General features: G+C 38.4%; 1 protein-coding gene across 4 annotated transcripts in view; it reads right to left on the bottom strand.

The window, feature by feature from the left end:
• LOC149217642 (protein MEI2-like 2) overlaps positions 1-26,118 on the bottom strand; it is a 266,211-nt gene that overhangs the window by 37,034 nt on the left and 203,059 nt on the right. Inside the window, exon 13 of one of the 4 annotated variants that reach the window (XR_016251281.1) lies at positions 6,829-7,028. The exons of the other annotated variants lie outside the window; for them this stretch is intronic. The gene's annotated coding sequence lies outside the window, so the exon portion shown is untranslated. The remainder of the gene's footprint in view (positions 1-6,828; positions 7,029-26,118) is intronic. 4 annotated transcript variants of the gene reach the window in all.

Raw genomic sequence — 26,118 nt, 5'->3', positions numbered from 1 at the left:
TGCACACCTCAAAACTCTCTTGAAGGATTTGTTGTCACTCAAGCTAGCAGGGGTCCTAGGACGGGATCCCAAAGGGAAACTACTAGGTCAAGGGCAACAACAGAGCGACCACCAACTGTCACCTCAATTAAGGCTCCCTGCTCTTTACGAACTTTCAACGATGGGAGGAGACCCAGTATAAAGGGGAATCACTAGATGAATAAGTCAATAAGAGGATAAGGAGTGATACCTAAGGCCTATTCATAAGAGAGACTCAATTGTATGGCTTTCTTGCTCGGGAAGCAAGGTGATAGACTCTCTAGAAAGGGCTAAAAGGACTCTTGAGGCTAGGGTTTGGGAATATATCTTGTAACGATGATTCCTTATGGAGAAATGGTCTTTGTATTATCCTTGTGGAATTGGAGTTGTTAGGTTGCAGGACCACATGAGACTAAGTGGACCCAACATTAGGTCAAGGAAGTGGAATTTATCACTCAAGGAGGGGCTTGACCTAATTCTGGATGAGAAGATGATCAATGGACAAATCTTCTTTTAATAATGTGCAATGATCCAAATGAGGTCACTAGCCAAAGGAAAATGAGGGCAAGAGACGATCCTTGGGCTAAGGCTTGCAATTGCCAATATCTAAAGATCCCACCGTTGGAATTTTGTGAAATTTGATGGCATCTTGGAAATGGTTTCTTGATATTCTTCCCAAGTGCACAACCTTTACAAACACCTTCATGCTCTATTTGCAATTCAGGGACACCTGAAACTATTTGATTCAATTGCAGTAATGCTCTATAATGAAGGTGACCATATCTTTTATGCCACAACACACTTGGATTGATTTAATCATGCACTTAGGGCTTGAGCAGGTCAAGTCACAAGTCTATACAATCTTCCTTCACAAATCCCAATAACCATGGCATCATCTATACTAGAGCCCTTGGACCATAAAAGTACTTTGCCATCCATAAAAGCTACTCTATTTCCTTTATCTTCCAAACATGAAACAAATACAAGATTCTTTTTTAAACCTAGTACCTATAGAACATTGTTGAGATGCACTTCGTTACTAGACTCCACCTCTATGGATGCCTTTCCAATTCCTTTGACTACATAACTATGCCTAACTCCAAGCTCTACCCTTTGGGACCATTATCTACCAACCACATATCATCATTATCAAGATTGGAACCTATAAGAGCATAAAAATAAAAGAAATCTTTGTCACCTTTAGCCTTCTTTGGATGCCCATGTTCAATCTCAGTTGCAGTAGCATGTTGTTTTCCCTTTCCCTTTTTGTTGTTGGCCACCTTAGTAGATCCCTCTTAAAAAGTCCAAATTTCTGACAACCATAACATTGAATCTTTGACATGTCCTCCTTTTGCGAAGACTTCTTATGTTGAGAAGCAAAATTCTTCTTTCCTTTGCTCTTCCCTCGAAATAAGCCTTGTTTCTTCTTGAGCACAAGATGTCCATAGTTGTTCAAATGAAGGAGCTTCCTTCCAACTACTTATACCTACTGCAAATGCATCCCATTATCTAGGAAGACCATTTAGTGTTGTAGTCACAAGTTCTTGATCAAGAAAAAATTCTCCAATTGCTTGAATTTGGTTTCTTATTTGTGAAATCCTTACAAAGTATGAATCCATGGTGTCATCATTCTTCATCCTTATATCACAAAGCTCATTCTTCAAACTCACGAATTGACCAAAATTCTTGATAGTGTATAGATTAGTTAGTGGATCGTACATTTTCTTGGAAGTATCATGTTTTACAATGTAGGGGATTAGATGAACTCTAATGAAGTACACTATTAGACTCATGGCAGTGATGTCATCCTCCTTAAACTTCTCTTTCCTTGCAACATATGTTGGTTCTACAACCTTCCCTACTACAGTATCTAAAACTTTGTTCTTTGCGAGAATAAGATCAATCCTAAGTTTCCAAGCTCTGAGGTTTGAGGCTCCTTCCAATTTGTTCTCGTATTTCATAGAAGCCATGGATGCAAATCAACTAGAATGACTTCAATACAATGATCTTCTAGGGTTTCTTAAAGGGTGATCTCGATGTTCCTTTCTTCACCAAAACTCTAATACCATGTTGATTTTCTAAGTGCAATATAGACTAGCACAACATTTCTGAAATACTGATAATTACCTTTGATGTTTATTTTTTAAATTATTCTAATATATCATTCAACAATTATACTTCAGAAATTCAACTATACAAAAACAGTAGAACAATAGAGATCACAATGCACAAAGAGAATAAAAGATTTACCTTAGGAAAGCTGTTAATTTTAGGTTAACATGTTCTTTGCTTAGGACAGTTGCTTCAATATTCCAAATTAGCCCATTTATTAATCCATTGGCAATCACATGAATCATTATCATATTGACAGTAATTGAAGAAAGAACATATGCAATAAATGACGAAGACAAGCCAAGACAAGAGGACACAATAATATGGCACAAGCTAGGGAAAAACCCCAAGATGGGGAAACCCTTGATCAAATCTTCTTATTATTAATATCAAATGTTCAGCAAAGAGAGAGAGAGTACAATAGATCAAAGTCAAAATGACTTGCTAAATTGAAAGTCCAACCTTAGACATGAAAGTGGCTCAATAGCTACAACTCTAGCACATTGTCAACAGAAGATACACATGGTCTAGTTAGGGTTGCATACTATTTGCTACTATCTCACTCAGCCAACCTAAAACACCTCCATTCCACTACGGCTAACCTTGGCTTATAAGGCACTGCCCTTCGCTGGTCCTTAGGGCTAGTCTGGATCCAAGATAAGCTATTTGGTTCCCTGTTATAGACAAGTGCAAAACTACAGCCTTTCCTGAAGTAGTTGATCTGAGGTACGGTGACACAAATGGGGAGAATTTCATACCAAAGACTACATATAAACTCGGCCTCATATATTGTATTTGAATGTGGTCTTGTAATAGCAAATAGACCCATAGACATAGCCCAAAATTCCCTTAATTCCTGCGGCTATCCATCACATAATCTCGGCCTTGATATGAAAGAGAAACCCAAAACAAGTAGTCCTTCATCCTTCTCTAAAGCCTCGGCTGTTTCACACATCATGAGGCCCTTTTCTTGTTGTCAACTAAGGGAGACAACACCTTAATATATACAATTCATTGGGATCAAGAGACATGACTATTGGGATTATTGAGCCAACATATATGTGAGGCCGACCTTGTTAATTTTACATGAGAGAAACATAAATTCAAAATCATGCTTCTCCTTAACCAAATTTGATGATCTTTAGGTCAATTTTGGTGAAAAGAGGAATTCAATCCCATAATTATCTTCCCCAAAGGAGTTGTCCAAAGTATAATTTGGCCCTAGTTGCCAATTTTAACACTCTCTCAACTAGGGAGAATTCCACCTGTCAATCATCATCGATCATCATGCCATCTTGTTGATATGAACCATCTCTGAATCTCATCTCTGCTCTGCTCTGTTGAACACTAATATGAATAATAAAGAAGAATCGATCGAGAGTGACTCACAAGACCTTACCACTCTCCACTGACAGAAGTCAGTCCACATAACCAAAGGGTTAACTCCAATCGGACTTGATCCCAAGTGATTAAGTTGAAGAAACATCATTCATCCTAGACATAGGGAGTACGACAGTACATGATGTGTCCATCGGTAGTGCTATGGTCCCAAACCACTTTTCCCAACAAATTGGCCAAACGAGAGGTACTTCCCATGTGTCCCAGACTACATGGGTAGGATGATGCAAGAACACTAGCAGGGAAAGAATATATCACATCCTACTCACAATGTCTTGTAGGGAAAGGAGAAACCACATCCTACAAACACGTCATAATCAAACGTAGGGAAAGGATGAACCACCTCCTATAGTCATATATCTCAATCATCGTAGGGAAAGGATGAACCACCTCCTACAGTCATATATCTCAATCATCGTAGGGAAAGGATGAACCACATCCAACAAACACATGCCATAATCACACATAGGGAACGGATGAAACACATCCTACACACATGCAAAACACCAAGAGTAGGGAAAGGATGAACCACCTCCTACACACATGCAAATCAATAATAGTAGGAAGGATCCTACATGTGGGGAAAGGATGAACCACATCCCACCGACATGTTAACCACCAATCACAGGGAATGAGCATCCTACATGTGGGTAAAGGATGAACCACATCCCACTGACATGTTAACCACCAATCATAGGGAATGAGCATCCTACATGTGTGTAAAGGATGAACCACGCCCCATCAACATGTCAACCATCAATCGTAGGGAATGAGCATCCTACATTTGGGGAAAGGATGAACCACGTCCCACCAACATGTCAACAAATGCCTATAAGCATCTCTCATTGTGGTATCCACAGGAAAAGGTGAACCACTCATCCTGTTCATATGCCATAGGAGAAGGTGAACCACTCATCCTATGCATATGCCATCAACAGTAGGGGAAGGTGAACCACTCACCTTACACACGTGTCATAAATTGTAGGGGAAGGTGAACCACTCACCCTACACATGTCATCTGTCATAGGGAAAGGTGAACCACTCACCTTGTACACTGTGCACCTATAGGGGAAGGTGAACCACACACCCTATGGTCGCCCATATCTCAATAAGTACCCCAGGTCTTCTAGAGCTCAATGTATAGTTGGGATCCTCATAGTAGGGTCTATCCACGACTCCCAGTGTCTTTCTAAAAAAAGATAATCTTGATCTTATAATGATAAATGGGAGAATCATTATCTGATGGACAGGCATTATCAATAAACATCATATCTCCCTCTAAATATTGGGAAAGTAAGCTTGCTCATAAGCATAAAGTCATTTGCAACATGTTACTAATCCTTTGGTCCATGTGCTAGAATTATCCAATCATAATTATGCAACTTATATGCAGTTCATCAGAGTCATTAAACTCAACTGTCATGACTTGCTTTCATCAAAAATCGGACAAGCAAAGTTATCAGGGATTTTATACCTCCCTCTGAAGTCTTGTTGTAGGAGTATTATGGTCCTTCTTCAATCAAGAAGAAGAAATCTTCCCATGAGATTATCTCAACACAATTGTATGATCCTTCATTGCTAGATGACGACTACAATGCATCAAATTACTCAATCCATAATGAGGAGTCTTTCTCATTCGGGTATTCATACCTATATAATCATTCTTCATGAGATTGTAACTAGGATATCGGACTCAGGATCTTCTGCTTGTCGTGCTTGTCGAGGCATAGAATGTAATATGCACTTTCTTCCGGTTACCTCTGTTTTCACGCTGATAAGGACTGATACAGAGAACTTGATCCAAAGTGTCATGCACTTCTTCATCTAGCTGTTCTTCAAGAATAAAAGCTTCAGGTGAGCTGCACCTTTTATCAAAGCCAAAAGGTGTTGAAAATTCTTTTACTGGCAGATCCCTGTAGCTTCTTTATAGTAAATAACCTTTCAAAAGATAAGCTATCAAAATTCACACTGTCTTGTTCACAACTTTGATTGTGAACAAGATCATCAATCGTTACATCATATCATCATGGCTATTAAACTGTAATGATATTATACATAATGCAGGACAGAAAAGAGACCATAGAATGTGCTGAGTTGTATAAGCTGAGAAGCAATACATAGGATAGAGCCACACATAGCAGGACTGATGCCATACATGGGGAAGAAACCAAGAATCTTTAATGGGCATGGTTTTGTCCTTGACTGGTAGCTTCAGATTTCCATTTCAGGTAGACTATCCTCCTTGAAAGATTTAATACCTTATCCTAGAGACCTGTCTTCAACAGAGTTTCTGCTCTGCTGCTGAATATTCCTATGACTGTACAGGAGTTTTCAATTTTTTCTTTTCAAAACTTGAATCAGATGCTTTCAGAAGATTCCATTTCTTGACGCCTGAAGCTACTGTAAAACTGAAGGTTTCCACAAGATGGCTGAACTAATATTGAGCTTGGTTATGTCAATTGTGCAAGTCATGGATCTCAAACAGAAACGTAAATTATCATCATTTATCTCAGTAGAATGAACATATGTATTAATCCTTTCGAGCTACTATCCAAAAACCGAAAAGCAATGCGATAAGATTTTACTAACGTCCAAGGTCTCCTTTACACATAGAAGACTCGACTCCTTTTTCTTTAGAGATACCTAGAATAATAGGAGAACTGTGCCTCTTCTTTTCTAGACTTTATTTACATGATTAGGATTTTGAAGAGGGGCTAGAAGTCCAAGGTCATGACTTCGATCAGAATTTCAATGACTTGCAAGGATGCCAAACAGATACCAATTAGCTTTTTCTAATGCTGACTGTATGTATGTGTGTATGATGATGCCGATATAGGTCTGCCTGTAAATATGATGCCATTCCTTCATCATGCAGAAGTCATACCTTATGTGAGTTGAAGTGCTGTTGTGACTAGAGATACTTGAGGATGACTTCCTTAGATGCTTGTTCTATTTAGATGAAAGTGATGAGCATTTAACTTTCAAAGACTGATACTATTGCCTGAATTGTTGAAAATGGATCCTTGACCTTGAAGACCTCTTACCTTTATTCAGTCAGAGACTTGTATAGATGCCAGATCAGTTAACTGGTGTACAAGGTTGACTTCAAACAAAAGCGAAACCATAGATTGCTTTAGCCACAGATAAGTCGAATGAGTGTTAGGGGATTTAAGAACATTGGATAAGTGTCATCACAGAAGATCAAGTATATATGTCTGTCATGTATATCATCTATGTATGCCTGCCATGTCACCACAGAGCATGTATGTATGTCTGCCCAATTTAAGGGTTGAATCATACCTTCAATAGATTGGAGAGCTGCCACAGAGATAGCCTTCTCTAGCAACGGAGTGGTTTGATGCCGAGATTCCAAAGTTCTTGTCAGCACAATGTTCTTGAGGCAATGACAAAAGGCCTTGTTGATTGACGATACTATTGTTGGAGAAGATGCCAGGCTTTTCACAGATTCACTAAAATATCACAACACTGATCTTTGTCATCTGGGTAAATGATGCAAAAGAGTGCAATTGTAGTCAGAGATTCAAGATTCCCAAAACTGTGGCAAGGCTTCTGCAGATCTTAATGACAGTTGTAATGTGAAGTAGCTCTGAAACTCAAATAGAACCTAAATAGTCTTTTTCATTATTGTAACAGATCGACTTCACATAGGGCTGCAGACAAGTATACATATATGAGAGAGGACTGCCTAATTCTCACGCAAGGATCTATGGATCAGAAGTGCTGCTTGAAAGTAAATATTTTGACTGTTGGTATGCATCTCAGAATTTTAACAAGTGATGATATACAGGACCAAGAAAACTGAATGCAAATGTAGAGATAACTGCCCTTCGCTGGTCCTTAGGGCTGATCTGGATCCAAGATAAGCTATTCGGCTCCCTGCTATAGACAAGTGTAGAACTGCAGTCTTTCCTGAAGTAGTTGATCTGAGGTATGGCGACACAAATGGGGAGAAATTCATCCCAAAGACTACATATAAACTCCTAGCGGTGAATACCCCTTTTAAGGTTGGGCACTTCAACGCCCACTAGGGGTTGGGACAATCATGGGTTCCTTAGTGATGCGGGGGGGCAAAATAGGGGCCCTAGGAACTAGGGTGATGACCATGATGATAGGGGTAGAGCTCATGTTGGCTTTTGCCCACGTCCTAAATTTGTATGTCCCAACCATCTTTGGCATTTTATGGTACATTTCCTGTTGTAAGTGGCCAAATTATGCTTTTAACTTTTCTTTTAGCAACATCAACCTCCAGGGCGTTGGTCCAAGCCTGACCCAAAGTGTGGACAAGGGGAGGGGGAGGATAGCTCCTTGTGGACCCAATGGACAAATGTTCACTCGGATGGAAAACATGTGAAAAGGGGTTATAATGAGCAGAGGGGAATGATGTATATGGTGTCGGGAAGTGGGACCACGCAACCAAAATCGAGGTTTCCCATGTAGTGCCACTCCTAAAGCTAGTAGCCAATAGAGTAGATCCCACTAGACTAGGATACAAGACTAACCACCAAGTTGGAAAAGGGGACAAGAGTACAGACCAAGCCCTTTCTTTCCACTGAATCCCCCCACTAACCTATGCCCAAAAGTGTCCATGATAAGTAAGCAAAGATACCCAACTACATAATGAAAGCCATACCTTCGGAGTTGGAAGGCCCACCTTCAAACATAATATCATCACAGATGGTTGAGGGTGCATAATGGTTCGGTGAAGCGGTGGAGATGATGGCACATCGAGCTTTCCAGTGGTTGCAAGGAGTTGATGGTTGTCGGTTGAAGACAATCTAGGAGAAAAATTTCTCCTATGGGTGTCACCCACAAGTGGTGGGTAACAAACCTCTGACTCAAAATCAATTTTATTTTGACTCTAGCATTTAATATGCTTTACAATAATTAATACAAGCACATCAAATGGACAAATATACATTATGAAGATCGGCCATAGTTACAAATTCAATAAAACACAGATTCTACTAAGTGCTACTTTGGTTATATGCACCCTTGCTATATAAATGGGTAACTTTACATATTTGTGTATAATAATTAGATTCAAAAGGATGCACATTAATTATATGTTCTTTCCAAAATTTGAATATTTCATGTATTTTTTGGTCTGGTTCTAATAAACATTGTTGAGGATGATGTGACCATTTTCCACGAAGCAAACAAGGGAAAATCCATTGTTTTCATTGCCATGATTCATCTTATGAGATACATTCTTTTTATATGATTTTGTATCATTCTATCAGGTCTTATGACATTGCACAAATATCATATTTCAATATCGATATCTATGTACCACTTGACATCCTACATATCAATTTTATTTTCATATTTATGTAGCAATGTGTTTGTTTGATGTTGGTGTTGCTTTATAAGTTTTAAAAAATTGAAAAAACAAAAGAGATTATTTTTGTATCTTTTTTAGTTTCCTAACAATTTTTTACATTTTCCCTAATATTGCCGATAATTTAAATTTCACATCCTCAGTGATAAATTGTTGATAATGATAAATGTAACATGACAAAAAAGATTGACTAAACTTTAGATTCATTCATTCTCCCATTTTCCTTTCGTGTTATCTGCTTTCAAGATAAAAATATAATAAGTTACACATCACTTAAATAGGCATATTTGTGGATAATCTTCGGAAGGGCCCACCTTCACCATTGTTTTGAGTTGTGGATCTTTTAAACCCTTTCACTCACATTTATGTAAGATTTAACAACCAACTTAGGGCTACTATACAACATGTTAAAATGGCTACTTATAGTCCCTAATCATCAATAGAATGACCTTCAAGTTAAGGCTAACAATTGTGCAAATCTATCAATTGCCTATTGCCCCTTACTCCATGTTAGTACACCCTCTAGAATTGCTTGAATTGTTAAATTTTGGGCACTAGACTCTGTGCACACACACACCATATTTGGTAATAGCTTCCTATTAGCTTTACACATCTAATGAACTAAAACATGTTGATGTGTCTAACCAGAAACAAATTTAGCACAACAAAACTTATAAAACCAGCAATTTAATCATGCACAATAAACACAAAATTTCAGCCCCAAAACACAATTCTTATTAGTCCTTCAACAAGAATCTAGGGCTCCTCAAAACGGATAATAGCCCTCAAGGAAATTACATATACAACAATTACCCTGGATTTGATCTAGTAGATCAAGCTTTGGATTTGTCATCGATCTAGCTGATCTGGATCTCCTTTGCCACTCAGTGCTCATTCCTTGAACTCAACACACTAAGTATCTCACTCACAGCAAACCTGCAATATTACCCATGCAGATGTCTTGCATACTTAAGAGAATCTCTCTCTCAATGTCTCATGCTCTGGCATGTCTTTGTGCACTGCTTGGCCCTCTTCGCCATATAAGCTCTCCTAGGCCCTCTCGGCGATCTTGCCAAGCCACAAGAATGACACACTCATCCTTGTGTTGAGAAATCACGGGAAGCTAGTTTAGGATGATTTCTCTTACTTTGATAATTGCTTGTCATGTTCTTTTACTTAACTTGATATACTTGTAATTAATTTCATCTTTCACTTGATTATTATTATGTTCTTATCATCAAACAACTGCCAAACTATGAAGATCAATGAGACAAGAGGACACGAAATGTAGGCTGATAGCTAAGGCCAAAACCTCTCCTCTTGAGAGGAAAACCCACAAGCATTCTTCTCTTCCTATAAAATCTTTAAATGATGAATTCCAAGACCTAAGACCCTTGACAAAGACCCCTCCAAGATCAAGTCAACCTTTCCTTCGATGAGCTTCTCTTCCACAAAGTCAACATTAGTAAAACTTGCTTCAAACCTGTTGAAACTTCTCATTTGACTACAAATTCGGACCTACAATTCTTGACTATAATTCTCGGCCTTCCAACAAAAACCCTAGTTTGCATGTGTGGTTGGAATATGGTAGATTAGGTCTCTTTCTTCCTTCGCTTAGGGAGCTTCTTCTTTCTTGATAACTCAACACTCAAATCTGATTGTTTTGAGCCCAAATTTTGACTACAATTTTCGGCCCTACTGCAACAGTAGGATGCTCTAATTTCCTTGCACGTGTGAGAAGGTTCAACCCTAAAAATTGTCCTTCAACACTACTCTTCAACCTTCCTTTTTTTCTCCTCTTGTTGCTAGCTATTAGGCTTCTTTCCTTGGTGATCGAATTTGCTTCTTGTGCCATCGAATGTATGTTCTACAAATGTGGTCGATGGCTTATATATATAGCCTTTCCTTGGAGCCGAATTGTCATCATGAGGCCGACTTGACCTTTCTTGTAGGTCGACTTGTAGACTGCAGGCCGACTTGATCTTGGAGGGAGTCTTTTGACTCTTTTGACACTAAATAAATTTCTTTTCCATAATACAACATGCCCAATAGGGTCTTTACATATGACAATGACTTCTTGAATCTAGGACAAATCCCTAGAAGCCATGACCTTGAAACGTGAAACCCATAAAATGACCTTGAAACGTGAAACCCATGCTACAAAATAATAATAAATTTTATTTTTCTCTTTACATCAAATACATAAAATCAAGATTATATAAGTCATTATGAAGACCGAACCTAGTTACATATTTCAACACCTTGCACTTATACTTTTCCAAAGCGTGCAATACTATGGGTCTATTCCATGGGTTATCAAAATACCATTGGTTTGTGGGTGCAAAGCCCCATCACATAGCCCACTTGCCCCACGCATGGGAATACTCCCAGTGCTACCCAAAACATCAACATGAATGACTCCATCACCCAAATGAATAAGGCATTGGCATCCCTTTTTATCATCACACCAACCCCCTCTTTTTTTTCATCACACCAAACCCCTATTTCTTTTTCATCTCACATTTTCATTGTTGCAAGGTTCTCTTTACTCCCACTCTATAACATATGAAGTGAGCTTAGAAACCAATAGGGAAGCCCCATTTTGCTAGGAACCTCTTTATCGGTCTAAAGTGCAAAGTAGAGTTGCTAAGGTGATCGTGGCCAACCTACTAGTTCCACAAGACTAGTGCCATACCATTGGGACTTTAATCTAAAGGTCCTCGTTTTTCCGGTAATAGAACCTAATCTCACGTATCTATTGGAAAATGTAACTAGTTTCAGTCTCCATAATTGTCATTGTACTCATGTCATTATGTATATCTTATGTTACAAGCAAAACAGAAAAATATTATTTTTCACACATGGGTTTCATGCTTCATTTGATTAGTCAAGTAGGTCAAGCATGTATTTCATGCTCCTAGGGTTTGCCAAGTCAAAAATATATTTGTCATGAGTCAAGAGAGTCATTTTCATTTGTATAAGAACCATTTAGGTAGGTTGTAACATGTAAAAAATATTATTTTTGAGTCTAGAGAGTCAAATTGACCTCCAAGACCAAGTCAGCCCTCCCAATGAAAATTCAAGCTAAAAGAGGCTTATTCGACCTCATGAGGAAGGTATATAAAGGAAGGAACTTCAATCCATTTGAACACACTTAGAAGTCCAATCTCAAGAAGAAAGAAGAAGCAAGAAGATCGAAGGCAAATGGAAGAGAAAGTCAAAGAGAAAGAAGAAAATATGATTTCTGGGCTTGTATTCTCTCACACGTGCGAAAATTAGGGTTTTTGCAGCAATTGGGAGGTTGAGAATTGCATGTTGGAACTGTAGGTCTGAAGTAGTGGGTCGAATTTCGTTAACTTTGAAGACTTCGACTTCCTAAAGGAAGGATTTCTTGGAGGGTTGACTTATTGTTTGGAAGAGGTTTTGACTTTGGTTTTTGCGTCTTGGATTCGTCATTTGAATTGATTCTATAAGAAGAAAAGAAGTTATTTCTGGGTTTTCCCCTTTGAGGGGTTTTGCCCTAGCTTGCAGCCTATATTTTGTGTCTATTGTCCTTTATGTTTTATGCTCTTGATAGTTGTTTAATGAAGAGAATTTAACAAAGAATAATAAGAAGCTAACTAAAGTACACAAACAATTATTAAGTAAAAGGAGAATTGTTTTAATAGCTTTCCTACTTGATTCTCCAGCATGGTATCAGAGCTAAGGTGAAGAGAAGGCAGCTTGAAGATCATCTTGTTGGCATAAAATGAGGTTGCTTGTTAAAGGGATACATATGCTAAGGACACAAGGAAGGGCATAAGAAAGAAGATCTCATCATCTTAAAGAAGAACCAAGCTCTCATTCAAGGAATGAAGGTTACTATCATTCTCTCTTGAAGACACTTTGTTATCGAAGGAAAATAATTGAGCATTCAATCTCAATCAAGGACAGAGAAAAGAACATCGAAATTTTCAGATAGCCGAGTTGAATAGTAGCAGAGGAAAGGAACAAATTTTGTCTTTGTTTGTCGTTTGGTTCGGCATAGGACAGTTGGTAGAGTTCGAGGAGGCAATTCTGGGCACATTTTAGGAAAGGGCTTCTCTGTTATGCAGGTCGAGATTTTGTTGTAATTGCAAGTAGGGGGAAGCATCGTTTTGGGAAAGTTAAGTAGTCTAAGAGGTTGCCTAGACTAGGCTGTGTTACCCACCATTTTGTGGGTGATATCCTTACGAGAAAAAAATTCTCCAAGATGGTCTCAACCGCCAGCCAACAGCCCCTTGCAGTCAACTACCAACTAGTTCATTGTGCCATTTCTCCGCCACCTGAGCCAGCGATGTAGTTGCTCACCCATTTATTATGATCGTATGTTTGAAGGTGGGCCTCTCAAACCTAAAGGTATGCCTTGTCATTTGGTAATTGAGTATTGTATTTTGCTTATCATGAATACTTCTGGGCATGGATTAATAAGGGGATTCAACAGAAAGAGTAGGCTAGGTCTATGCTCTTATCTCCTAGACTTCTTCTCGTTGTTAACCTTGGACCCTAGTCCCATGGGATCTCTTTTACTAACCTTTGAGCTTTAGGGATGGTACTACATGGGAAATCCTTATTTTGGTTACATGGTCCCGCTCCCTCATCCACATATATCACACCCTTTCCACTCATTATAACCCCATTCATCATTTTTCCCACTTGGATCCACATTCGTCCACTAGGTCCACATAGTGTTAGCCTTCCCCCTCCCCTTGCCCATGTTGAAAAATCTAGAGCATAGAGATTACGTGATTTCTTTTCTATTAGTAACTGCTTGTGAGTGCTTTTTACTTTTTTTAGATTAGGATCTTCTTTTACTTAGGTTATTAGTGTTCTTCATCAAACAGCTACCAATGCATAAACCATAAAGAGACAAGAGACACAAAATATAGGTTATCAGTTAGGGCCAAAACATCTCACTCTTTGAGAGGAAAACCCGAACAAATTCTTCTTATAAAGATTCCAATTGACGAATACCAAGACCAAGACCCTTGACCTATTACACTTCTCCAAGACCAAGACACCAAGCTTCCAATCATGCCGTCTTGAATAAACGATGGTCAACTTCTTACTCCTTCCTTCTGCTTCGATTTCCTTTTAGACCTCAGCTTCTTTTCTTCTGTTTCAGGCTTGCAACATTTCAGTCCTAAATCAGAACCCTTGCACATGTAGATGACAATCCTTGATTTCCTTCGATTAACGTGGAGGATACTTCCTTTGTAACTTGGCCTTCCTTATGACTCCACTCTTATTGGTTTTGAAACTCAACCTTATTGCAACAAATGGTTACCCTTTTCTTCGCACATGTGACAGCGACTACACCCTAAAACAAACCCAAGACTTGAAGCTTAGACCTTTGGTGATCCTTTTCACTTCCTTGTTGTACACTTTGCACTTTTCTACTTCAGACTTGATCACTAAAAATTTTGTCTTGAAATGAAGATGCATTGAACTATATATAGTTGTTGCCCTAGGTAATTATCCAACTTGTCATGTATGTGAGCCGACGTGACTGTTGGAGGAGACAATTAATTCCATTTTGAAGCCGACTTGAGGTTAATGCTTGTCCTCAATCTTGGAGGGCTACTTGACATTTCTATTGACTCATACCCAAGTGTAATATGCCCAAGAAGAGTCTTTCATACATGACATAGACTCAAATTGACTTTTATGACTAGATGACAAATCCTAAAGGCTAACAATGGGAGCCATCACTAAAATAAAATACCTTGCTCATGAAACCCATGAGACAAGCACTACAATAATAATTTTATTTTTCTTCTTTTCATCAATTACATAATATCACAATTACACATGTCATTATGAAGACCGAAAGTAGTTACTTTTCAACACTCCCTCTTAACTAGGGAGGTATTCATAATGCTACTTGGTCATTGTCAATCTAAAGAATTTCTCATAAGAAGAGTCGGATTAGTAATCCATCTGTATAGCATCATATCAACCAGCGAAGGCCTTGACTAACAACTCTATATCTCCACAAGATCAGAGCACAATGCTGGCGAGACCAATGTCGTATAGACACCCTCATCATTGTCTCTCCCAGAACATACCCCACCCGGGTTCCAAGGGTGTGTTCCACCGGGATTATTCTTATCCTGGATTGCCAGTCCTCAAAGAATAGTGGTCCTCAACGACTACTCTTATCTTGGATGCCCTAATACACCTCAGAAAGCATTGGATGCCAGATGCTTACCCAATCCTCCATTTGTCTTCCCAAGTGAAGACAAAAATGATGTGGCTATCTCTCCCTCTTAATTAGGGAGGACATATCTATTCCAATAAAGTAATGTACTCATTCCTACAAAAGGAATGTACCTAATCTCCCTCTTGGCTTAGGAATTTCCAAGTTTCTTACAAGTAAGAAACTTGTTTCCAAGCTACCTCTTAATTAGGGACCTACGGCAACTCCTTAGGTCGAGATGATCAGACAACCAGCTGCTTGAAGAACTCCTCCTCATGATGTCATGAACTTATTTTCGTTATTTAGGAGTCTTCAGGTTTGGGACTTCTAAATAGGGCACCGTCCATCCATCACTTTCATCCATGAGTTAGCCATGTCATCATTGGAAAGTGATCCATCAATCGATATCTGGCCTTCCTTCATGCCATGTTTACTTAAGAATTTTTCATCCTACTACATGTGCATCTGTGGTGGAAGACATCCATAGATCTCCCCTTGGCAACCCTGCATAAACCCATCCAAATATTCAAAAATAAATGAATGAACATTAAAATCAACATTACCTTTGTGATTGTCTTTCATCATGACATCTTTTAGTTTGCATCAGCATCTTGCATACATATCAACACATCTCCCAAAGATATATATTTTCAAGGGTCTCTTTCTTTTTCAGACTCCATCAAAGCTTTCATATCTTTCATGGAGATATCCTAGTCAAATCTTCTTGGTCTTTCCGATGTTGATTGCCTTTACCATGGTTGCATATTCCATGATCTTTTCCTTCCTTTCTTCACACATAACATTCCCAGGGGCTTCCAATCAAAGTTCCTCAATTGTTGTCAACCACCTCATACTTAATATGAGGACATATTATGTTCATTTCATCTAGTGAATGTGTGACCTATGCATTCCTGCATCCACTTGAGGGAGGAGATCCTTTCTCTTGATCATGCTCTTAAGATAGAGCATTAGCTCATGATATCTGCAACCATCTGACATGACTTCAACAATATCAAATGTAACCATACATACCTCATTTTTCCTTTGGGTCATCCAGACTTCCTGCAACACCTTCCTTGATTGAAAGAGCTTCAATCCCTTGATCTGCTTCACTTTTATGTCATCATACCATCATCCCATGAATTCCACAAGGTTGGAATTCTTGATGAAACACTTGCTTCCCCCGGTGAACCTTTCAATGAAGATTCCATCAAAGAATCTTAAGGATCTAAAGTATCCCCATCAGCAGATGTTTCCTTTTGTATGATGAACCTTGTGCTAGATGACCTTGCCGGTCAAGTTAAGTCATATCACCCCTTTCCTTAAGACTTGACATTGTACCATATGCATGGTAGGTAGGATGCAATGCATGCCGATTTTGCATTAGAACTAATGTCATATGATATTTCTCATGATAGATTAGTGGCATTTAGATTTTAATAATGCATTTGAAAATTACTTCTATCAGTCGATTTTATGGGTCTCATCCAAGCATGTGCGATCATGAGACGCCACGAAAGCATGATGCCCCGTATTTTCCATCTATTATATGTGCAGGTAACAAGTCTACAGTAACCAAGAGATTATTAGAGTTCTCGTTACATCCTATTCAAGTAGCTTCATCATCTCATTTTGCAAAAAGAAGTATAAACTACTAAACAACAGTGACAATTTTCATAAATTTGTATGCAAAACGTTACTGAAGGTAACTTCTATTTCTGCAATTGTACAACAGTAAAAATGTAAACTAAATATGTTGCTACACTCCAACTAATTGCAAATCTATGCCAGTATTAATCTTGCTTTCAAAATGAAATGAGGAAAGTTTAGAGGGTGTGCACCAGTCAGACCTTAGGGGCTTGAAGACACTTGAATATATGCTACCCGAATCACTGAAAATCCTCAACTCCGAAATTTTTTGTGAAAAAACTTTGTTAAAAACTTCTTAAATTTTCTAGGGAAATTTACGAAAAATTTAGGAAAATAAAATTTTGGTGAGGAGGAGAGGCTTGAGGGTGGAATGGTTGAGCTGAAAAGAGGCCGAGAATGGAGAGGGGAGGCTGAAAATGGAGGCAGGCCAAGAATGAAGAAGGGATGTTGAGAATTGAAGGGAGACCGAGAAGGTGCTGGAGATGGCCAACAGGTCCTCCAGGCCCTTAAAAAATTTTGTCCACAATCCTCTTCGAATTTATTGTTGATTTGGGGTAGCATCGGATGTGCTCTAGCCACGAAAATTGGTGTTAAGGCTGAAGCACATGAGATCTCCAATACCCATAAATGGTTTGGGCAGATTCTAAACAGTTTTTGACATATTGAAATAATTAACATTTTTAATGGAATCCCTAAGTCTAAACTAAAGGAAAATAAAATATTAATGTGAATTAATATAAAACTGTGTTAGAAGGGTCCAAAATTCATGGATCAAGCCAGAGTTAATCTTAGCCAATGATTAAGGACTTAATCACGGCCGTTGATTTGTCAACGAGAAAAGTATAAGAGCAGGCTTTAGAGTCACTTGGAGAACACACCGAGTTGATCAAGATTTCGATCTTCTAGGGCAGGGTTTGCTAATGAAGTCCAAATAGTGATCAAAGTTGCAGCTGAGGGGCAGTGAATACAAAAGCAGAGAGGCAGAGATAGTACCAGGAGGATCAGCAAAGAAGCCAGGAGAGAGGGACGCAGAGCCAGCCAGAGGTTCACACAGAGCCAGCCAGGGCTCACGCAGAGCCAGCCAGGAGCTGCGCAGTGCCTCAAAGAGCCAGCGTGGGTGACGCAGAGGCTCTAAGGGTTGACGCAATGCCACCAGAGGCTGACGCAGGGTGAGCTAGAGTGACGTTGGGCAGACGCTGGGCCAGAAGGGTTAACACAGTCCCTAGAGGTTGACGTTGGGGTTTTTCGTGGGGCAAATTGGAGTTGGGAGCTGTCGGAGTGTTTATCCGGGGTTTCAACCGGAACATCTGTCTCCGACTGAGAGGTACTACTGCCGAGATTATTCTCTATTGGTTGAGTTGGTCTTGACACCCAGATTGTATTCTGAAGCTACTTAATAATTAAAGCCCTCAGATAGCTGCACCAGTTTTCCCGCATTGGGTTTTTCCAGGGACATTGGTCCAAAAACAACGGTGTCACTTGTGTGCTTGTTTTGTTTCCTTCAATTTATGATCTGTAATGTGTTGAACATGTACTTGTATTTATTTTCAGTATTTACATGGTAAATAACTTGTTAATTAATCAGAACAAGTAGGCAAAAATAAATAAGAAAAGTACATGAAGAGTTTCTAACAATTAGACTTAGAAATTCCAGCATTTATCTTTACCCTGCAAACAAAATAGAGAAGCCATTCTGGGCTTAGATCTCTCTCTGGAATTTACAAAAATCACCTGCAATCTTCAGATCTGTTCCTGCACAAACAAAAGATAGCAAACCACAAAACATATATATACAAAAATATGAAATACCTAAAACCCTAAGTTCCACGAAACGAGGAAATAGGTACAAGTTTCCGAAACGGGCCCAAGTATGAAACGCAAACCCCCCCCCCCAAATTTTGGAAACGAGGAAACGCGATATATATATATTAGAATTTAGGACATTTAAGAAATGTTATGTGCAATCATAAAGCATACATGATACATTATAATTGCATCACATTTACTCATGAATGATCACATAATGAAAATAACAATATCGAAATATCCAAAATCAACCTTTATTATATATATGAGGCTACAAGTACAATAAAGACTATATAAGGCTGCAAGAACTATAAAGACAAAAGACTAACCCTCATCATCATAATCGTCATCAAAAATAGAAGCAGAAGCATGCTCAACAGTGGATGGTGGTGCTGAAGAAGATGATGGGCCAATTCCACTTCCAGGTTAGACCTCAATATTCAGGGCAGCAAGAGAAAGATCCAAATTAGGACTTTCTGCATCCACATCCCATTCTTTAGAAGATGATGGGCCAATTCCACTTCCAAGTTAGACCTCAATATTCAGGGCAGCAAAAGAAAGATCCAACTTAGGACTTTCTGCATCCACATCCCATTCTTTAGAAGGACCATTGTTGTATTCTAGACCCCTACGAGATGCAAGGCAAAGGTTGGAGTGCACATAAACAAGATCCTTTGCCTTCTGTGAGCCCAACCTATTGCGCTTCATAGAATGAATAAAACCATAAGTGCTCCAATTCCTTTCTGCGGATGAAGAGCTTGCCACTTGTGAAAGAATAGGAATGGCAAGGTTTTGCAAATGTACACCATTTCTTCCATGACAAATCCACCACCTAACTGGATTCATGGTGCTTCTCTCCTCCAAAGCTGATATATCTACATAATCATCTATTCATTCAGCAAAACTGGCAAATTCTTCCTTTACCTCCATGTGTAGAGGAGCAGGAAACATTCTCATAAGGGCTTTTTTCACCCCATTAGCAACCTCTCTATCCTTATGGGGTGCCTTCCTCTTCCCATTGCTTTGAGCAATAAGCTCCTCATCATAAAATTTGGGGTTCAAGCCATGTGCTAAAGTGTGCAATGGAGTGTTGAAATAGTTCCACTTATCAACAATGATTTTCTTGACTAAATCAGCGAAATGATCATCAACAAACAAAAGTTCTAGAGACTCTTGCGAAATGATTTCCACAGTTTTCTCAATCATGGAATCCATGCCATCATATACCTCTCCTAAGAAAGGTTGGTCAGTGTCAGCATTATGAAGAAGCTCAAACACAGGGTTGTGAACTTTAGCAAGAAATATATCTTGCTCAACCAATCCTCATCAAGGCACAATCTACGCACCATATATCCCCGCTCTGAATCTGCTTGTCTCCACTCAATCCAAAGTTGACTCACCACCATAGAAACTAATGCATGCTTAACCTCAACAAGGCGGTGCAACATCAAGAAGTTTGAGGCATATCTTGTCTCAACAACTTTTAACAACTCCAATTTGGAGTACTCATGAAATATTACCTGAGATTGGTGGTGGTTGGTGATGAATTTGACAATCTCCCTTGCTTCCCCTATGATTTCCTTTATCGATGAAACTTTGTTGTCAATCTCCTCTAAGATCAGATTCAGATTATGGCCAATGCATGGTGTCCAAAAAATTTGGTCATGCGGCCCCTCAATAATTAAACCTGCAGCTTTGCAAACTGGTGCATTATCCGTCACAACTTGCACCAACTTGTTAGGCTCTATTTGTTCAATAGCTTTATAATAACATCAGCAATGAACTGTGCATCTTTTACCTCTCTTGAGCAGTCTTCCGCCTTAATAAACATTGCTCATTTGGGGGAAGTGACAATAATATTTATCAATGGTCTGCGCCTCGTATCTGTCCATCCATCTGAGACTATGGTAACCCCAAAGCTACTCCAGGAAGAACAAATTGGTGATAAAATATCCTCCACAAGCTCCTTCTCATTTTTGAGAAGCTGAGTTCTGACTTTCTCATAATTGGGCCCCTTGTACCCTTGAGGAGCTTTGTTAATTGCCCTTATCATATCTTGCCAGTAAGGAGAGTGAACAACATTGAATGGGATACCACATACATAAATGCACCTAGCCACTCTGGAATCAGTTTCTTCTCTCGCTTGCACATTCACCAATTTAGCAATTCTGCTATCAAAACTGAAGGGGATACCCCTCTAGTGTTTTTGGGTGCTAGTTGTTCATGTTGTTAAGTGGCACTGGCTCTCCTCTTTCTTGCTTAAACTACAATCCTTGTCTCAAAGTTAGATGGAGCTTGAGGAGTATCTTGACTAAGCTCATCATGCCTTCTCTTAATAACATCCGCCTCATCTTGATCTCTTTGATATGCCCTCCTTGCCAATGGGTCTGCTATTTTTGTGCAACCTACAACCCCCTATCCTCCTCCATGCAAAAGATGTGCCTTCACTCTTGGGTAGGAGCCCTTGTACGAATTATTGCAAAGATTATATCGCCATTCCCATAAGCCACCACCTTCACATTTTTTAAGCTTCTGAACATGCATCCAAAGAGGATAATATTCAGCGCTTGGGTTGGCCCTGGGGCTTCAACTTGTAGCTACACTTTGGTTGGAAGCCATTGGGGCAAAAATAAAATTAAAAAAACAAATTTGTAAAGAAAAAACATTGTTCATATTTTTGGCAACATATACCCTCGAAAAATTGAAGAAATAGTAGGGAAAAACTAAGAAAATGAATGTTGCTTATCCAAATTAGTTTTTTGTAGTTGAAGCTACCCCAAATGCCAAAAAAGACAAGAGAAATATGGTTGTAGCTAAGCCAAAAGAAAAGAATGTCACAACTGAAAACTCTACACTCCAAATCTGCTGCTGAAATATGTTTCTCGTCGCTGAAATCTCCTTTGCTCACTGTTGAAAACGCCCTAGCTGAAACCACTGCTCTCTTCCTCTCTTCTCCTTTGCTAAAATCGTCAGTCTCCAAAACAAACGACTTGCTCAATTGTGTGATGAAAGAACGAGGCAAGGGTCACTTTTCTAACTTGAGAGAGGCATCTAGAAGCAGCTAAAAGTCACTTTAGTCGCCCAATAAAAAATTAGAAGAAAAAATATTAAAAAAATACAAGAAAAAGTCAAGTTAGAAGAGGAAACTCCGTCATACATCTTGGAAACTTGTTTTCGGCCGTACTGGGCACGTTTCCTCATCGAGAAATGGGCCAGCATGGCCGCAAACGAGTTTCCAAGTCGTACGGTATAAGTTTCCTCGTTTCCATTTCGTTTCCGGCCGGAAACATACCCTTCTCCAACATTTCCTGCAACTTCTAGCCAAAACCCCAATGAATTAGAAAACTTGATATGTACAAATCTACAATAATATTCTACAGATCAAAACCCTGTATTAGCCAGATTTAAACAAATTTTGCACAATTTTAAAAATAAATTTGAAATTTTGAAGAGGCACGAGCCTAAGAAAAACCCTGCAAATAAAATAATTTATAAGATAACTTCAGAAATTAAAAACAATGGGCTCTTTAAATTATGTAAACTGAGAGTCAATTGGTCCAACTAAGAACTTCCCCAAATGCCGAAATCTTGAATGATAACTTTTGCGCACTTAGATCTGCTTGTTAGATTAATAGAGATTCAAAAATGATCATGAGATCATCAAAAAATAGAGATACCTGCTACTTCTATCAAATCAAAATGATATTTAAAAAACTCGGAAATTTGTGCAAGATACTTGTACACAGATCAATCCTCAAAAGGCTATTATCCAACAAATACAAATAAAAGCAGCAGAATATTAACAACAATATTACCATATGAATCTGAAAGAGGAACACCACGGTCTGAAACCCCAAAGTCTTTGCATTTTATTAACCAGAAAAAAGTTACAAGAGCTTTCTTAGAGCAAGTACATGATTCAAAGAATGGATTCAAATAATGGAGCGAGGCCTCTCATTTATATAAGGTGGTATACATATTATCTATCTAATTTGATATATTCATGATATTCTAGTGAAGTAGGGATTTATTTCGATAATCAATTCCTTACCTTAGTTTATACATTTCCCTGTAGTAACTAGTATATATATAGTGCAATACATGCGGGTCTATGCATACATAGCTATCGTATGGATGTCTCGTATGTATGCTAATATTCATATTTTATTTATAGTTGTAGGTGGGTCATTACATACATCCCTCCTTTCAAAAACTTCATTCCGAAGTTAGGGTTTCCATAGTATATTAACGATTAGTGCGATCACATAAGCCTTTGTATTTCAAAATTGAATTTATTTGACATGGAGTACTTAAATTTGTTTTCTTGAATATTTTTAAAATTTTAGAACTGTAATATTCATGTTTTACCTCTATCGGGCTTCCAAGCTACTCTAGAATCATCCTATCCTTCATAATATCTTCCGCTCCCATCCTATCTGTCCTCTACTGTAGTATGTCATGGCGTCAACTATATTGATCTAACCATTCATAGATCCTAAGGATGACAACATCGACTATGTCGACCTGACTTCCCAATAGGCATCTGGCAGTCATCATCACACGTCTAGGAGAGCATGACTCGCACAATTCTCCCATGACTCCAGGTTTTGGAGGATAAACGGTGGGTAATACCTCCACTGCTCCTAGTGAGACCAAGGTCAACGCCCTATCATGGAACTTCATTGAGCCTCAATTGTTCTTAAGTTTATGTCATCACATAGTTATTTTGGTAACCATACTATTTGCAATATCAACACTTGCCCATACTTTATAACATATGCATCAATATATTCAAAATAATTGCATTTCAATAACACTTTTGTGTACTTCATATATCTATAAGTTAACTTTCATAAATGTAGTCATTCTTTTATTTTTATCTCATTGATTGTGTCGATATACAGAAATGAAATAAAGTTATAGTTCTCTCATCCATAACATAATTCATAATTCAGATATCATAGCAAGGTTAATCAATTACTAAACTTTTTAAATAACATATTTCATATTGGTATCCATGTACCAGTAAAATTAGGCAAATAACATAAATCAAGGTCCATAACACATAAATTTTTCATATTTACATGTGATCATCTCAAAATAGTTTTAAATGTCTGATTTAAAGTAAGGCAAATATATAAAAAATATGGCTTTATGTTCTTCAAATTTAACACAAGCTGGGGTATTTCTAACATATGATCTCTATATCCTCCCAGGTAGTCAATCCAGTGCTACTTGTCCCACTGGATCTTAACTTGGTCTACCAAACGGTTCCTGAGTTGTCGAACCTTATGTTCCAGTATACGTAATGGTTTGACAGAAATGGTTCCCTCGCCTGATACCTACAGTTCCTTCCATTGAAATTTATGAGATTTGTCAGCTGTGTAATGTCTTAACACAAATACATGAAATACATTATGAACTTTATGTAAGTGGGGTGGCAGTGCAAGACGATAAGCGACAGATCCAACTTTTTCCATGACTTTGAATGGTCCAATAAATCGGAGTGACAACTTTTTCCTTTTCCGAATCGGATAGTGCTTTTATTTGGTCTGATGCGAACGAAAACCTGATCCCATACTTCATAATTCCTGTATGTCCGATGAGCATCAACATAGCTCTTTTGTCTATCTTGTGCCACTTTCAATTGTTGTCTAATTTGTTTCACCTGTTCTTCCATCTGTTGGATTAATTCTGATCCAACTATTACCCGATCTTCTAACCTGTCCCAACTTAACAATGTCCTGCAAGGTCTGTCATACAATGCTTCAAATGGAGGCATCCCGATTGAACTGTGATAACCGTTATTGTATGCAAATTCAACTAAGGGTAAGTATTTTTCACAGTGTGATCGTTGATCTATAACATACATCCTCAACATATCTTCTAATACTTGGTTCACCCTTTCTGTTTGCCCATTAGTCTCAGGATGATACATTGTACTTAAATTTAGCTGAGTTCCTAAAGCTAATTGCATACAAATGCAAAATCTTGAAGTGAATCGTGAGTTTCTATCTGATATGATCTTCTTAAGTACTCCATGAAATCTGATAATTTCATTTATGAATACTCGAGCTACATCAGCAACTTCGTAAGTATCTCTTACAGGAATGAAATGGGCACTTTTTGTTAATTTATCCACTACACCCAGAATGGCATTGTGTCTTTGAAAAGTAAGACGTAGCCTAGTGATAAAATCCATAGAAATTATCTCCCATTTGGTCATAGGAATGTCATGAGGTTGCAGGAGAAGTGCTGGGTGACAATGATCAGCTTTTACTTGTTGACATTCAAGACATTTTGCAACGAATTGCACGATATCGTATTTCATGCCTGGCCAAAAGAAGAGTTTCATTGTATCAACATAAATTTTCTTTATACCAGGATGTGCACAATACAATGCTTTGTAGGCTTCCTTAAGGATAATATCTCGAAGATCCCCATTATCAGGAATGTACATCCTTCCATGAAATCATAAAATTTCATCATCTTCTAATTCATATCCCTCAAAATAGGTTCTTTTGACTTTTTACTATCAAGACTGGATCTTACTTTCAAATACCATCTATCTATTATGAGATGTTCTAGTACTCATTGCCTTAAGTCTACTTTGATAAGTATGAGGGAAAATATTTGAGGTCTTCTGCTTAAAGCATCTGCCACTACATTCTCTTTTTCTTTAATGTATGAAGTTACAAAGTCATACTCACTTAGGAATTCACTCCATCATCTTTGCCTAGCATTCAAGTCTCTTTAAGTAAACAAATATTGTAGACTTTGATGATTGCTTTTGAGTATAAAGCTTCTCCATACTAGATAGTGTCTCCATATCTTTAAAGCTAACACTACAGCGGCTACCTCTAAATCATGTGTGGCATAGAGTTCTTCATGAGGCTTTAACTTTCTTGAGGCATACGTTATTGCTCCTCTATCCTTCATTAATATTGCACCTAATCTTTGCTTGGATGCATCAGTACATACAGCAAAAATCTGTGTTCATATCAGGGACTCGCAAAATTGGTGCGCTGGAGGGTTGTGATCAGCTTTGCAATTTTGGAGAATCTTTCCACAAACTTTCGATGGTAGCCAACTAATCCCATAAAGCTTCGCACTTCATGTGCATTTTTCGGCATTAGCCATTCCATGATTGCCTCTACCTTTTCAGGATCTTCTGAGATCCCTTCACCAGATATAATATGACCCAAATAATGAATCTTTTCCTAAAAGAAGGAACAGTTGGATAACTTTCCATATAACTGGTGTTCTCTAAGGCAAGATAATACTATCCGTAAATGTTCTTCGTGCTCCTTCTCATTTTTGGAATAGATGAGGATATCGTCTAAGAAGACTTGTACAAATCAATCGAGATATTTGCTAAAAACGTTGTTCATAAGGTTCATGAATATTGTTGATGCATTGGTCAACTCAAATGGTACCACAATGAACTCATAATGCCCAAAGCGTGTTCAGAATGCACTCTTAGAGATATCATTTTCCTTAATTCTTAATTGATGATAACTTGATCGTAGATCGATTTTTGAAAAGACGGCAACTCCTT

The sequence above is a fragment of the Pinus tabuliformis genome, chromosome 1_1 (assembly GCF_031772625.1).
Source record: "Pinus tabuliformis cultivar Carrire ecotype Pingquan chromosome 1_1, CPIR1, whole genome shotgun sequence".
Classification (NCBI taxonomy): Eukaryota; Viridiplantae; Streptophyta; class Pinopsida; order Pinales; family Pinaceae; genus Pinus; species Pinus tabuliformis.
Note: the sequence above shows the minus strand (reverse complement) of the source record. Positions and strands in the feature narration are given on the sequence as shown.